Source organism: Apis mellifera, linkage group LG6, assembly GCF_003254395.2.
Source record: "Apis mellifera strain DH4 linkage group LG6, Amel_HAv3.1, whole genome shotgun sequence".
NCBI lineage: Eukaryota > Metazoa > Arthropoda > Insecta > Hymenoptera > Apidae > Apis > Apis mellifera.
Window position 1 is genome coordinate 2,902,970 of NC_037643.1, and position 17,468 is coordinate 2,920,437.

Consider the following 17,468-nt stretch of genomic DNA (forward strand, 5'->3'; position numbering starts at 1 on the left):
TATTTTAAAGATTGCCGATAAACACGGCCAGCTGATAAAATAAAATTTTTATACCTTTTACCCAGGGATTAAAATATCCTGAATAGTTCTCGCGAAAGTTAATTAATTAATAATCGAAGTAATTAGCGATTAATAAAGTTTTTCGAGGTAAGGTAAGCAAATAATATTTTACACCGTAACCCGGTAATCCTGAAAATATATATCTTGCAACAACAAGATGAATGAAACTTTGAGCAACTGGCTGCAAGAGGAGAAATGTCGATATTGTCCTCGATGAATCCATTTATAGAATAAAATAGGACAGTCTGTGTACGTATAACCGACTATACTATATTTACGGCCAAACATAAGATATCCTGAACGCGTTCAATCAATGTTTCGACCCGCGTATATATAATAAAAATAAAATTTCTCCTTAAAAATTTATCCCCTCGATTCATGAAAACTATTTAACCGATTGAAGAAGAATAAAATCAATTTGAAACAAAACGGTCCTGAAACGTTTTCCCATGATTATTTAATATATTTCGATATATCCCCCCTAACTTTGCCACGATACGTTGACTCCTCGTCGAGGATCGAACCGGTTCGCACTCGAACACGTGCAGACGCGTGTCGCCGAACAAACGAGGCAACTTTGATTCGCGCACCCCACGCGAGGACTCCTCCTCCTCGACAAAATACCCGTTGAAAAGGGGCCATTTCCATCGAGGAAATTATATTCTTTCGTATCGAGAAGACGAAAGGAAGGCCGTACGTTTGTTCTGGATCGAACGTACAACTTCCTTTGTGGTCGAAGGAAAAAAATGATAGAAGAAGGAGACGCGTCATTTTCCGGGTGTAATCGTGACCTAATATCTATCAAGTGCTCGGAAAATTAAATTAGACGGGCCGTCAACCGATCGATACTCCGCTTTGGAAAATGTTTAATTATTGGTGAAAATGGTAAAACTAGCCGATTGGTGTAACTCGCTACGTCGTCAAGTTATAGACGTGAATTAATACCGGTTCGAGGGTACACGCGAGATGGAATTCTCGAAAATCACTTTGCAAACTGTAACAATATTATCGTTAATTGCCACCTTGCGTTCGAAATGTCCCCCACCCGAGACAAGAAAGGGAAAAGAAAGGTGGAAAGTTCGTTAACGGGTCGAAACAGGTTTTATTCTCGAGGTTGAATGTGAATGAAGCGTAAAGCAAAGGGAAAACTTTGAAAACTCTCGCCGAGCTTTACACCTTATTTTAATTATGTTTCCAGGAACAACCCTTTCGAATTACCATTTAATCGTACAACGAACGACGAACGCGTGAAACAAAACGAAAATGGAAGAACTTCCTTAGCGCGATATTATACAGGCGTTTTTTTTTCGTTTCGATAAGGGATCGAATAAGGGCTCCCGCGCAATTTCAAATCGCCCTAATTGCGAATTTAAATGTTTGCGGCGAAATGTATCGTTCGCATGCCCGTTCCCAATTAAAATCGGCGAGGAACAATTTTCGAACAAGTGGCAGATGGGATAGAAGTGCATACAACGAGTAAAGGAACTAACCGCGTGTAATAAATCAAACGAATTGGAGAACTCCAATTATCGTAAACCTCCATCGCGGAAAATTTTAACTGCAACTTCTTTATGCACGGGTAAATGTGTTTCGCGTTTATCCAATAATGTTCCGACAATTCTCTTATCTCGATAGAATTTCTCTTACTTGGAATTGTACCGCGATGATACCACGTTTAACGCGATTCAGGTTGATAATTCGATGTTAAAGAACGTCCACTCTGTGTGAATACTCGAAGAAGGGAGAAAAGTTTGAGTCAGATTTAATTTCTCCATAATTTGGAAAATTCTATTATACGTTTCTCGTATTTCTGTTAGTCCTTTGCTTACTCGAGATTAAAAATTTACTCCCTATAATTTTTAAAAGAATTCAAATGGACCTCCTCAATGTATATTCGTTGAGCAAAGAAAGAGGAATACTTTCGCTTACAAGCTGGCCAAGTTGAACTCTCCTGCCTACTTGTAATTATTAATTCACACGATAAGCGTTTTATAATGCAACTCACCGTTATTAATCGCGGCGAAAGCGACGGCGCTGAGCAGCCATGCAGCCACGCTGATGGCGGACATCTTCGTTTCCCTCGTTGCAAGTTTCACCTCACATAATACGTGCCCGTTGGACGTTGGGACGAGCTGGAAAGGAGAACGGACACGTTGTATTAAAAGCGTGTACGTGCGGCCCTAAGATATTGCACGTTCGCCTCTCTCGTGCGTTCGTAATCTCCGTGGAGGAGGCGACCGTTTCCCCTAATATCAAGTTGGAATACAACGCGACGTGACGTATGCGCGTTCCCACGGGGCAAGTAATAAACTAATTTTTCACTTAACGCTAGATTTATAACGCGCCACGTTCAAATGTAACTCGCGTTCTGAAAAATACATTTTTGAGGTGTTAAGAGGCGTATTTGTAACATTTACTTTAGTAGTTTTCCATGAGAGATAATGTATAGGGAAGGGAATAATTTTTTTTTCGAATAAATAAAAAAAGGAAGGGGAAATTTGTGAACGTAATTTGCTTCTTAACTTTTATCTAAATTTAAGTTAAATTCAGAACATAGTAATAAATAATTGTTTCATTGAGTTTCTTTAGTATTTCTGAGGTCAAATGAATAAAGAAAAATTCAAAAATATCGTTTTACATTGATACTTATGGAAGTTTGAATTTTTATAACTTTATTATTTCTTATAATCTTTCGATAAATATCGTTGACGATAAAAAGTATCAAAGGATACATAATTATATACAAATAGACAAGTAGATAAAAATGAAAAAGCTAAACTGTTCCGTCAAATTGTTCCATCTGCTTGAAAAATATCACGAACCAACCAATTTTAACGAACACTCGGAAACGAGAATCGCTCGATAACGAAGTAGGTCACAAGTTTACGCAAACTTTATTACTCCCAAGTTTTATATTCATCTTGGGAGCGCGCCATACGCATCATATTAAGGTATATTAATACACGGAGCAACAAAATATCCTCGTCACAAAGGTTGTCCCGAAGCTCGATCGATAAAACGATACCCATTTCTTCAAAGATAGCAACAACTCATCGAGCAACGTAATCGTTCGACAAACATCCCCCCTTGAAAAGTTTCTTCGAAAAAATTCCTCTCTCTCATTTCTCAAATCTCATTATCCTTCCTCCTCCAAACGAAGCAGCTCGTCAAAAAGAAAGATAGCCGACATCCTCGGTTCTTCAACCCCTGAAAAATGGCCAAGATTCTCCTCTTCACCCTCTATTTCGAATCGACGCTCCTCCTCCACGAGACGCGCGTGAGATCCCTTTGACAGGGTGCAACGGGGCCAGGGAGGAGGGAGAGAGTTAGAGACAGCGTGGAGGAGGCGCGACAATGGAGAGGAAAGAAAAAAAATAGAAACATGGAATTAGGAAAAGGGAAACAAATAACGGAGGGGAGGATGAGAGAGAGAGAGTGGTAAGAAGTAGATGGAGAGAGAGGGAGAGAGTTAGGGGGAGGAAAAAAAGGGAAGAGGGAAAGCTATCACTCTATCCGCCCCATCTACTTTCCTGCACACAACTCAACCAACCCTTCAGATGCACGTTTCCCGCTAGTTCTCGGCTCCTTTCAACCGGCTTTTACTTTATGCGCTAGTTGTACATGGACTTTATACATATATCGTCGCGCACCGTGTGCCACGAAAACCCGAAATTCCGCTTTCACCGTCCGCGCATATGAGACCACGTCGTTTCGCGCATTCGTTTACTCAAAATTACGATGTTTCTTTTTTTTTTTTTTTTTTTTTTGATTTATTAAATGCCACGTGGAATTAAAATCCGGATCCCAGAGATGCGTTATATTAGTGGATTAAAAGTTTTAGAGAAGAATTAGAAAAAGAATAAGAAAGAGAAGGGAATATTTATTAAAGAATCTATGTTTAGAGAAATATCTAGGGAAGGATTAATATTGTAACAATATTAATCTCGACAACCTTGGCAACTCCAAGGATTTCGATAGCAATCTTGCTCGGTATTAACTTAAATCTTGTTTCGAAGCGTCTGTATCTAGCTTCAGCTAGCGAGACTTATTGTTAACTAAGTTTACTTTCGTAAACAATTGAATTGTACAAGAAACATAGAAACTTTGCTTAATGTCTGAGCGACGTGTACATACTTAAATATTCTATAAATAGATATATAAACTTGATTTGCTTTGATTGTATAACGTGAATCGATTAATTAATCGTAAAATAGCAATTTTGAACGAGGATACAAACGACTGATTGATTTTAAAAAGTTTGTATAACCTTTTCTAATTTATAAAAGAATTTATTATACCGTTCAATTTAAAAACAAAAGAGAATCTTTCTCGAGAAATCTTTAAATCTATCATTAATTATCACTTCCCAATTTTAATAAGGAGGAAAGAAGGTATGAACAAGATGATTAAACAAAAACTGAATAGAATTGTGTAAAGAAAAGCCACATGTCTGTAACGCAGAAGAATTCACTTTCTCGAGCCTTTACTTATTAAATTCCTTTCATCGAGTTAAATATTACAGTTTAATTCTTTATACCATGTATACTGATAAATGAGTTAAGCTTTTTTTCTGATGGAAACGAAGGGAATTCTTCTCAATCATCATTCTTTCGATTTCGACGAAAATAATATAATTATTTAACTCTATTCTACGCATCCCATATCAGCAAATAAACCACCATAAATTCACGGAAAAGTGAAACGCGTGCGTGTAAATGCATTTTTCACTTTGAAAACAAACTTACACCTGACATAGTTTCCACGAAACGTGATCTACGATCCGGCACGTGCTCCTGCGCGTATTTATCACGTGTTAAAGTGGAGAATTGAGGGAAAGCCTGTGAATAAGCTTCATATTTTTAGTCAGTCGCGGAAAAGCGATAGGGATCTCGCGACTTTTTAACGAATTCATCGCGCGCGAAAAGCGGAAAATGGCGAGAAGAAGCGAGCGGGTGAAGAGATAGGAAGAGGGCCAGGTTTCGCCTTTGCCAAAAAGCGGAAATAAAATAGGAGAAATATCTATATATATATATGCTGAGATAAACTCCGTACACATAGCGGGTTTCGCTTCCTGAGTTCGTAATAAATCAAGAAAACTCCATTTAAAGGGGAGGAAATGGAAGGAGAAAGGGAATCGGAACGTGTACACAATCGTGTAATACTATTATTTTATTTCCCGACTTTTTCCGACTATCGATATGCCCGAAGCGGAATAATTGAATCGTAGCGCTAATTGCGCTTACACAATTTGGAATTTCGCGAGAAAAAAAACATCGATTAAAAACAACGATTTTATCGATCGCAGGATAAAAAGGTGTAATTAATTAAATGGGAGACCGATTCGAAAACGCTTCACATTTCGACGCCCATATCTGATTTAAATTTCATTGCGTTGGCAATAAAATTCGTCGTTTTCGTTAATTTTCAAATGAATGAAAATATTGTCGATTTTCTCTAACATCTTTCCAATTATTTTTATAAATCGGGTCGATTGTCTTCCTTGTTTTTCACGAAGGAAACGGAATTTAAATTGTTAAGAGGAGATTTTTAATTCGAGAAAGGATATGCTTGATTTCAAGCTGAAAAGAAAATAATGTTCGTCACTATGACAAAAGACGCAGTTTCGTCCCTGTGTATTTTTGTGATAATGATATCAACCATAATTTAACCGGTATGCACGAGGAGAGCATGAAGTAACATCAGCAAAAATAATAACGGTGTTCCCTACTGCTAGAATATGAAACCCATTTCCCTGCGTAATTTTTACTTTCTCTACCCGTGCAAAATATTCCATGCCATCTCCGACTCTTTTCATCTTTTTTCCTTTTTTTTTTTTATCCCTCCATATCGCGGGGAAACTTTTTGATCCTGCGTTTTAAAATTCATTAGCGTCGGTCGGTCAAAAAGTAAACGTGTAATTTTTGTAATTTCATTCATTGTATGAAAAAGCGTGTAAAAAAGAGAGAGAGAGAGAAAGAAAGCAATGCAAAAACGTATTATATTAATTTCTCGATGGATAGGGCGAGGTCAAAAATGGACGGCGCAGTTCTTTCAAACAGTCGTAATTCATTGGCTGAAGCGGCCGTTTATTTAAAACTTTCCGTTCTCTGTCTTTGATCTGTCGATGAGGCTGTTCGACTGAAAACTAAGGAATAAAATTGCTAAAAGTAACGGGTGAAATTGATCATTTCTGTGAAAATTTTTTAATCTCGAATCTGCGAAATTACTGGTTGCTTGAAACGGGCTATCAACTCTTTTTCATCGTTTAATTTTAAATCGGAATAAATATTCACGTTTCTTTGATTATTAAACCTTTTAAATTAACTTTGTAATCACGTTTCTTTTACGCTTCATTAACTTCTACGAAAGAATTGATCCCTGTTTCTCTCTCTTTCGTTGTTTACTTGAAAATTACACGGATACAGAAATAATAATTTTTGTTCCACGGATCAACACTTCTTCTAAAAATAAATTATTTCCATAAGAAAGAAATACGTAAATCTGCAGAAAAATATTGTACGAGTTCCAAAAATCCAATCTTGAAACTTCAAATTTATTAATAAATATTTCTCAAAAAGTATTGAATCCATCGAAAGAAAAATCACGTCAGATAATTCATAATACGTGTTATCTCGAACTAATACATCAACGAATCTGAAATGTCTCGACGTTTCTCGATAAATATGATTTCGATACGATTATAAAATTCGGGACAAAAGGAAAGGAAAAAAAAGAATTTCGCGAAATTACCCGTCTGCGTGAAACGTATGCAACTTTTTCAGAACATTTCCATACAATTTAAAACGAAAAGTTAAATTATCTTAGCACAGATTGAGCAAACAGCCGGCATAATTTAGCCGTTCGTTGGCTTTCTAAGCAAAAAACAGACGCGATATTCGTAATTACCGCGCAGTAATTTGCCGCTTTTCGCAGGGAACGTAAGAATCATCTGGCCCATTTTTGGTTTTCAGATGCGTGGACAAACAATAGGAACGCGAGTAATACTCTAAACGGGCGATTTGCCGCCACGAATCGACAGTTTGCGAGCTAATCTGTCGAATAAATGCCAACGCGCGCGTAATGCGCTTGTCCGGGTAACCATCGAGCGAAAGATAACGGCGTACGCGTTAAAACAGGATCGTTTTAATTTTATCAAACGAGCGATACCGCAAATTCCACCGCGAAATCGCGCAAAAATAAATTTTCGTGTCGCGTCCCCCGCGTATTTATTGCTAATCCCACCGAATTGACAATTCGTCATTCCTTTCCTTTTATACGAATAAAAATATTCTCTCTCTCTCTCTTCTTCGCGCTGATTTTCACCGCAAATCATCCGTGCGTTATTGAATCTCGTGTATTTAGCGTTTATTAGACACCATAATTCTATAAATTTATCGTCAATTACGCGTACGAAACGTCATTGAATCGAAGCTTCGATTCATCGTATTTTAATATTATGACGATACAATTCGAAATTTGCGATTTGATCAAGACTGATTCAACCCTAAAGTAAACTTAATAAATCATGACGTACGGTATTTTAATGTGTAGGAGAATGAAATATAGAACTAAGTATAATTGATCGTGTATGCATTACCGTACGCCGTGTTTGACAGAAAACGAACGACCATTATCCAAACCAATCATTATACTAATCGATCATTTGTAATAACTCGTGTAACATTAAAGCACCGATGCCAATCTAGCCGCAAATAAAGAGACAACAATTGTTTACCTCGATCGCGCGTGCAAAACTCCAAAGTGAAACGTTTCCAATGAGGAGGACGTCATTTGTATGATTGAACGCACTACATATTGTCGAGAAGTACCTTCCGCGATATGTAGGTTGATCTGTTAATAGTATTAATCAGATATACGAGTTCACGTTCTGTAAAAGCGGCACGACACGAGCAATCAATTTTAACAATGCCGTGTTAAATAATATATTGCAAAAATTACGTATAGTATCGATATCATGCTATGGAAAATAGGGCTGATTCGCCGTCTAAGTTGCTACGCAAAAAAACTTTCAATAAAGTTCGAGCAGTTTGCACTTTTATCTTTTATCTTTACTTTAAATTTGGAATATCAGCCGGGAAACGTTGAAAAACTCGATCGAATCGTCGATGCAATCGAAGCGAAAAGAAATTGGCAATGAATGTTTCCCCATCGATTCACTGGCATGGAACTTTATTGAAGAGAAAAATGCGGTAGTACGTCTTACCTATTGCCGTTGCTATGCCGTTTTCATCGCTCCGTCGTAGGTACGTCACAGATTGAAAAGGCTGCTCATTTTTTTCCCATTTTCTTTCTCACTTATCCTTCTACGATTATGTCCTCTTTCCGCACGCAACACAATTTCTCACTCGCGAAAAAACGAACGTTTAACGAAAATCTGATCGAACTCTCTTGTTGAGTCGTCGCACACGCGAATTCAACCACAGAAAACACATCGATACTGTTTTCTCTTCTATCCTTTCCACGATCGATATATCGAATCGTTCGAACGGAAAACACTCCCGTCAATTCTATTGTCGCACGATGGTCATTGATTTTTTATAGGTTATGTTATTACCTTCTTCGCACTTTGTCATAATCTTGCTTATTCGCCTTCTCCTGCCCGTTGTCTTTACCCGTCGTTAATTAATTTTAGACACAAGCACGACAATAGAGAATCTCAGGGGTATTTTAATTAAAACTGAAAACTGAACAGCGCACTTGACCTTCCTCACGAGAAATTTAATTGAAACTCTTTCGATAACGACCCATGACGGTTACGCGTACATGCCTCGATTAACTGTACACTCGTGTTTCGCATATTCGACGTTCTTTCGCGAACATTTCAACTTTCGATTCTATCGATAGATCGATTGCAGCGCACTTTCGATTCTCGATCGCCCACAACGCTACGGTGGATAAAACGCGAAACAAAAATTCAAATCTTTCTCCTCAATCAAATATTGCTTGTGAATATGCGTTCTAATGATTATTATTCCACGAATTTCCACGTAATAACATTCTCCAACAATGTTATAGATGTCAACAAACGTATCACTTAACCTTCCAAGTTTCAATATATATTATTTTTAACACTGTGCTCTCTCTTGTAACACTCGAGAGCATACGTCCTTGAATCGTATATATTTTATTTTTACGAAGACACGAAACTTAACTGGACCTCATATACACAGAATTTAAGCGAGTTAACACGAACACTTGCACATAAAATTCAACGAACGTGTTCAATCGCGAACAAAAAAACGTTCGAAACTAGAGATTAAACGATCCTTTCTCACTTCGTATCGCGAATCACCGATCACGTGATTAGTGTCATTTCACGTTAAATACCCGTTTATTATCGATTATTTATCACGAGAAAACCGTTACGATTCCGAAACAAATAATTCTTACTAATAATTCTCACGCGCGTGTATACGTGTACGTACGTGTACGTGATGATTACGAAATAAGATCCGACCGTGTCGCGGTACGACAGCAAACTGACGTCCTGACGGGTTGCAGCGCCCCAACGACGGTCGTCCGGTGAACCATCCACCACCGTTTCACCGCAGGAGACCCGCCACCCCCTCACCTTACTATCCCTTCCATCCATGCCCCACTACCTGAAGCTTCTAATCGCAGCCAGGCTGTTGTACCATACACGTGAGAGTTTAGAAGCTTCTTTTTTATAGATCACGTTCTTCGTAAGATTTAAATCAAAAGCGTGCAAAAACGAAGGATATAGTAAATATTATTAATTTTCTGTCTCTTGATAATATTTCTAAGATTAAGAATATTAAGAAAATTCATTTGAAATTTTACGTTTCAAAGAATCTATTATCTGAATTATAAGATGTTTATGAATAATAAACAAATGTAAAATCAATATTAGCAATATACTGTTAAGATCAAATGTGATATTTTTATAAATTTGCTGATTTTATACACGATACTTAAATTGTTTGATTTTATATTTTTATATATATAGATTATAATATTTAAATTAATTGAACGATTAAGTTCTAAATGAAAGAAACCTTATTCGATTGTTATATTTTATCATATATATTTTTTTTTATTCTTTTAATTGACTTAAAATTTATAAATTTATAAAATTTCTCTCTCTCTCTTCTGATTTAGCAATGAAATTAGAATAAAAATTTCAATAAATTCCGTGAAAGCTGTGCTTTGTATGAGAATAAATTATTGATTGCGCATAATATAATATAAAAAAACAAAATTTATTTTCGCATTTTATATCGAAATGTCAAAGCCAATTTACGAAAAATTTTTATAATATCACCGTGTCGTGTGCACCTCGAATATCGAGGTACATCTTCTAAAATATTTTCAGTTATTGAACAATTTCCATTTTGAACCTGGTTATTTGCGGAATTATCGTATTGATTCTGATAATATATATATAACTAAAACAAAATTACACTATTTTGATCTATTCTAAATTGCAGATTTACATATTCGGAACTCAATTTATCGGAATACTCAATTATCATCGAAAATTTGTTATTCAGAATAGTGATTAAAGATAAAAAAACTGATTCGAAATAAAAAAGACGATATATACAAACTTTTAATCAATGCAATTTAAATCATTCTTTGTAACTATAATAAAATTCATAATAAAACATTATTCTTACTTACAATCATTATTGTAATTACTTTTAAATTCACTTTAAATTACATTTATTAATCTCAAAGTAATATAAATAGATTATTTAGAAATTTTTAAACTTTCTAACATTTATTGATTTCAATAAATCTTGCTTTTTCTTTTTTTTTTGAAAGAAATTTATCTAATTGTATATAAATAATTTCCAACACTTGGTTTTCTCAAAAAAATATATTTCTATGCAATTTAACGGTGTTAAAGTGATATTACTCGTGAATGAATTAATTGCATAAATTAAAATCTGTACGATACAGGATGTAACCTCGCGAAAAGCAAGACTGAACACCTGTGTCATGGTCTAATTTCCAATTAAGACGTTATTAATACCGAGGTCGGAACAAAACGATCGTTATATCTCTTGAATTATATTATAATTTACGTTTGAATCTATTCGTGTAGAAAGTTTGCTATAAACGCAGAATACATTCCAAATAATGTAAAAGAATAATTAATATATATTTTATGATACTTATTTTTTATTGATAAATATCCCAGTAATTTCGTCTTTTGACGCACAAATATGTTTAAAAAAATATATATAATCGTTTTTAAATCGAATTTTTTTATTTGAATTGCAATATTAATATTTCTTCCACTTGATTTAAAATTTTATACGAATGATTTTGAGAAGAGACTAACATTTAAAAGATTTTAAGAAATAAGAATTTATACAACAACAAACGCAAGATTTTTAAAATTTTTAATTTATCCTAAGAATTTGCATGAAAATGAAAAATTATTCTTAATAAGAAACATTATTTGTTAAAAAAAAAATTCGAGAATAATTTTTTAATTGATTAAATTAATAAAAATAACAAGTATTATTAATGATCTGAGAATAAGTCTTTCCAATTACCAAAAATACATAAACTAATGTATTTTGGAATTTCAAAATTCAATATTCAATGTATCTCGAGGAAAAAACTCGCACATTCATATCGAGTGTGTTCCTAAAAATGATAAAAATCGATTTTACGTCGAAAAGATTGATCGTAGGATTTGACATTTTTTTTTGTTCCCCTTGGTACTATAAGCTCTTAAAGTCTTGGGCTTTTTTTTTTTTTTTATACGATATATCCTATACGTACACAACGATAAATCACGAATAACGGCCATTTTATCATTGAATATGAAGCAATTCGATCTTGCAGCATCCGATATTTGAGCGGTCGGTTCGAACCAAGGAGAGCGATGCGCTTTTCTAAAATTACTCGTCACCCGTGTTTCATCGTTTCCATCACGAGGAAACTTGAGGAGAAAAAAAAAAAAAAGAAGTTATCGATGGACAATGTTTACTTAACAAGCGCAAAATTCATGGACACGAACGGTTTATTCCGTTACCCTTGGGAGGGAGGGTTGAAAGGTGGATGGAACAGAGGGTAGGTCGTTTCACACAGCACCGCCTCGCTTAATTACTAGTTACTAGTAACAGGAGTTAGGAACGTTTAGCTCACAGTTCACACTATCCAACAAAAGCTTATATCGTTATACGACGAACTATTCCCATTGCTAGCTTAGATTCAACAGCGAGGCTTCACCGTACCGAGATTCCTATTACTTCGAAATCATATCACCTGGTGAAACCACCTTCGAGTTAGTAGTTCCCGAACTGTAGCTAGCTTAGTTTACAACATAATTATCCCAGGCGCTAACTTTCAGGTACGAATTAACAAAATATATCGATGCAGGTACATTATTATGTAGAACGCGTCGCTACGCGTCTCGAGCATGCGAGCATGGCAATGAAACATCGCCCCCAAATATACCATTACTATATCCTGTTGGAGTAAAGAGAAACATATGGCTAATATTAATTTGAAAATCACTTTTTCCAAACGATCTTGCTTAAGATAAAACTTATCCACGTACGATAATGATCGAGGAAACATGTTATCCTAAGCGATACAGAAAAAGATCTCTTTCTTCAAAAATGCAACCTCGATATAAAAATACCCAATATTCCACTTCCCTATTCCCTGTATATATTCGAACGAGTTTGCTCCCAGTGCTCGTTGCACGCGAGATATCGATCTCGTTTCCCGTTGGCCGTAAATCCAAGAAGGAACGAGAAAAATCACGCTATCGACGTACAGCGAAAAGTGTCCAAGTCGATCGTACGTATCCCCTATCCGATTTTTCCCCTATCGCTCGACAAACACAAATACAAATAAAAATAAGCTTAAGTTTCTCGAAGAGGAGAAGCGAACGACAATCTTCCAGGCTTAAATGTCGTCTCGGACAACGTTCGTCGAGAGGTTCCAACGGTTGTCGAGAGGGGAAAAAAAAAAATGAGATATTCGGCAAGTAACAGCGGCAATTTAGCCCGGGTACATCCCTTGTCGCCTTTAGCAAGGCTTCCAGGTCCCGTGGTACCGTAATACCGAACACAGCCTCCTCGGTCGGGAAATGTATCCACACGCGTACACAGTTACACTGGCCGCCTCCTACGCGGCCCATGTAGATCGACCGAGGGAATGACGATACTGACCTACACCGGGCCGGTTAGAGTTAGCTGGCATCCGTTAGCCGTGGACTATACACACGTAGATTGGATCGGACATTGCACACCGTCAGCTCAGTTTCTGAAACAAGGAAACTGCGTCCACTATACGCCGTCCAATAGGATACGGACTAACGCGGCCACCCGAACATTCGGGTTATCGAGTTGTAATGTACAGTACGAAAGGCAATCTAGATTTCTCACTGACAAGATCGGCCATGGAATTTCTGTCAATTTCGACGCCTGGGGTCGCGCGCCGATTAATGGAGGAGTAAACGATAAAATTGCCAACGTTTCGCTCTTATATTCGCGGATCTCTCCAGAACTTTAATACGTTTGATATTTTAACATTTTTCACGGCAGAGGGATTTAAAAATATAGAGGAAGATGGCCATATCTTCACTCTTTTGAAAATCTAATATCTGCTTATTCGATAGTTTTATCAATGGAAAGAAAGAAATCGTTTGCGAATTTCTGTTTGAAAAAATAATTAATTAATCTTCTCTTTAATATTGCAGTTTAATAAAAAAGTATGTAACACGTAGATTTGAAACATTGCAACAGGTTTACATCGATGATTAATTCTTATTTTTATTATTAGAGGAAGATGTCACTCTTTTGAAAATCTAATATCTGCTTATTCGATAGTTTTATCAATGGAAAGAAAGAAATCGTTTGCGAATTTCTGTTTGAAAAAATAATTAATTAATCTTCTCTTTAATATTGCAGTTTAATAAAAAAGTATACAACACATAGATTTGAAACATTGCAACAAGGTTTGTATCGATGATTAATTTTCATTTGGAATCATTAAAATTATTTATATTCAAAAGTGTAATATTTCGAGGATAAGATGGTTGAAGCATAACTTCCATCGAATATTTGTAATTTAATCGGTTAATCTCGTCGGAGAATCCGAGAAAGTTTTTACCCCATCAAAGTTCCTGATACATTTACTTGACCAATCTAGATCAAAATCGATTTCTTCGCGCTTATCTGTTAATGGATCGCGTGATTTGATTGCAAACGAACACGAATTCGTACGTTCAAGTACAATATGGTATTTCATCCGTTGATTTCACTATAATTTGTACATTTTTGAATATAAGAAGTTCAGAAGTTTTTATAATATTGAACGAAACATTGTGAACAACGAATCATATATGGAACAAATTTTTTACCAGGAATATCATTTCAAGATAAGAGATAAATTCTTACAAATTTCAATATTATTTCGACTTTTTAAAAATATATCTTTGTGATATAGAGTAAAATTTTAAAATACTCAAATTTTTAATGCCGTATTACGTTCTACCTGTTGTTCTAAAGAATATTTTCAACAGAATTTGTATATCTAAACGTAAAAAAGAATGATTTTCGAAAAATAAATTACCCTGCATGCATACATTTTCATTGAAACCGGGTTTTTCAAGATAAACGAATTAAAATATGAAGATGGTGTATGGAGACTGTACGTATAGCGAGGAAAATAAAAAAATATTACCAAAATATGCAGATATATTTTTTTTACGAACTAGCATAAAGGATGACAATTTAAATAATAACAAGACCGACCTCATTTGCATTTATCTTTACTCGAGAACTGGTTAAATATTTGCGGCCGGAGGGGAAAACAGAGATTAACGATTGCTGAACGATTTGAACGCTCCTTGGAAGAAAATCTCCGCAAGAAGATTGGATTAATTAAGAATATTTTCGACGAATTGATATAATCTTTCAGACGCGAAACTTTGGACTCGTTTCTTGGATTATCGCGAAATTTAAAAATTTCTAAACGAACTAATCTCTTAATAAATAATAATCTTACGTTAATTTTAGAAAAGAGGAATAAATACAGATTTCCTTCGTGATTACTCCGCGTGATTCAACATTTATGTCACGCGAGAAATAAAACGAATGTGTATATATTTCGCAGACAGCTTCATGCGATAAAAAATTCTTTAAATTTTCAATTCATTCTTTTTCCAATTCATTACCGTCGTACCATCTTTTCATCATTTCGCACACGAGAGTAGTCATCTTTCAACAGGATTCCACGGCGACTCATTAGTTTCCACTAATTTTATGAAAGAACCACAATCTTTTTAGAAAGAAAGAAAAAAAAAAGAAGATGTTAAACCGCATTGCATTCTTTGAAATTCGAATCGTGGATTTTAATGAGAGCATCGTGACGAAAAAAATAAAATGATTCCAATGGTATTCAGACTACGTATGATATTGAATCTGAATTCACGAAGGTCGTTTAACCGAAAAAAAGGCGCCGTAACGCGGATCGACGACAATCTTCGAGATTTCTTGAATTTCTCGAGGAAGCGTGCAAGTTTCTAAAGGAATGGATTCGTAAATGAAACGACTAGTTGCTTCTCTTTCACCTTCGATTTCCGTTTAAGTAGCAATCGTGCCCCTCCATATCACTTAAGGAGAGAAACCAATGTTTTAACGCGACATCTTAGGAAAATGTCTTTCTACGAATTTTACGAATCGAAATGGAAACGGTTTTAAACGGTTCGTTGAGCTTTGATGCTCGACAATGATGATGCGCCCGTTGATCTTTCTATTCGAAAACTTCCTAACCCTCGAACTCTTCGATCCGCAGAATTCACAAAGTTATTCTTTCTCTAAACACTTCTCGCAATTTTCTTTTGCCTTTTGGAAAGCAAACAGTGTTTTGAAAATAATTCTATCCAGAAATTAAACTGTATATCTTAAACAATTAATATCAATCCTCTCCTTATTCTTCATTTCATTACAAACTCAAAGTAGTTTCGAATATTTTTAACTTTTAAGAAAAATATCTCAAACTTGCAAACAATTCGATTATCGAGCAAATACATAACACAATACTCGTAGCAGGATAAGTCAATTCATTCATTTATTCATTAGAAAGAAGAGAAAGCTCGAATGGCAGCCCTCCTTAAAAACGTTGCCTGGACGTTAATTCGCGAATCAGATTCGAAATAGGCTGGTTGTGACGGATGACGCCATAAATTTCGTCACATGCGTGGATCGTATGCACGAAGGGATAGGTGGATTTCGTGGACGGCGATGACTGCTTGTCACCAGGGCAATTGTCAGCTTACGCGGAACGAGCAGATATTCTCGTGTACACGGGGCGTGCAACTCTAATAAACACGTCGTAAACCGGTATATTATACAAGCACAGCCGCCGACAAAGGTTCGCAACAGGGGAAATTATCAAGTGCGCTCGCTCGCACGGTGTTTCGCCACTTTGCGCGCCACCCCTCGATTGGCCGTCCAACAACCAAATTCCTTATCGTTAATTTCGGCAGGGAATTTACCCAGCCTCTTCCTCTGCATCCCCCGTCTAATGAAATTTTAACCTTGCATTCGTTTGTCTCGCGAAACAATGCTTCTGATTCACCAGCCTGGATTCGATTATTTCCGGATTTTCCTCCTGTTCTGTTTTTTCCCAACAAAGAAAATTGACCAAACTTCCCCTAATATATTCTAATTCCTACAAAAATCTTCCTGAAGATATTCTAATTCAAGGAAAGAAGAAGAAGTATAGTTTTCCTCGATCGATTAATGAAGCTGACATTATTGCTACCTTTGCTAATAATATCCGCAGGATAATAACAATTCGTAAATTAAACATCCCGTGAAATATTCGGTCAAACTTTGAACAAAAACGTCGTTTCATCGCGAGGATAAATCTCGAGGCGAATCCCACGAATTTACTCCGCTTCTCCGATAAACCACAACCATCTATATATATATATACACACACACACACGCGCGTATAATCCCAATTTATGGAACGAAATTCAACGCGAAAATCTAATTTACGTAATTTTTAAATCCCCCTTCGTGTCGATTTCATTATTTCTTATTTGCCCGAAAACGACGAAGCTTCGAAATCCATTATCCCTGACAAAATACCCAGTGGTGGGGCTCTATCAAGTGTCTTACCCAGTGAATAAAACATCGTTATATCACGCTGCTTGCAATCTAGCGGGTCGGCAATAATCATTAGCCATTAGGAATACCAAAGGAAGGAAGAGAAGGAGAGGGGCTGGCAGAGATACGAGAGTTTAAATAACTAGGGATAGATAAGGGAGCCGATGCCAAATCGTGGCGACGAAGTTGCGCTTTGGCGCGAAGTTGGCGTGCTCGCAAGCACTATTGTTTCCCTCGTCGATTGCTTCGACATAAGCTCCCGGAGAAGCCTATCTTCTC

At 36.2% G+C, this 17,468-nt stretch overlaps 1 long non-coding RNA gene across 1 annotated transcript in view; it reads right to left on the bottom strand.

The window, feature by feature from the left end:
- The window catches only part of LOC113218862, a 178,428-nt gene extending 168,720 nt beyond the window's left edge, over window positions 1-9,708 (bottom strand). Inside the window, exons 1-2 of the long non-coding RNA XR_003304910.1 lie at window positions 8,285-9,708; window positions 2,066-2,192 (exon numbers count right to left, since the gene is read on the bottom strand). This is a non-coding gene — a long non-coding RNA (uncharacterized LOC113218862). The remainder of the gene's footprint in view (window positions 1-2,065; window positions 2,193-8,284) is intronic.
- Window positions 9,709-17,468: the final 7,760 nt, after the last annotated feature.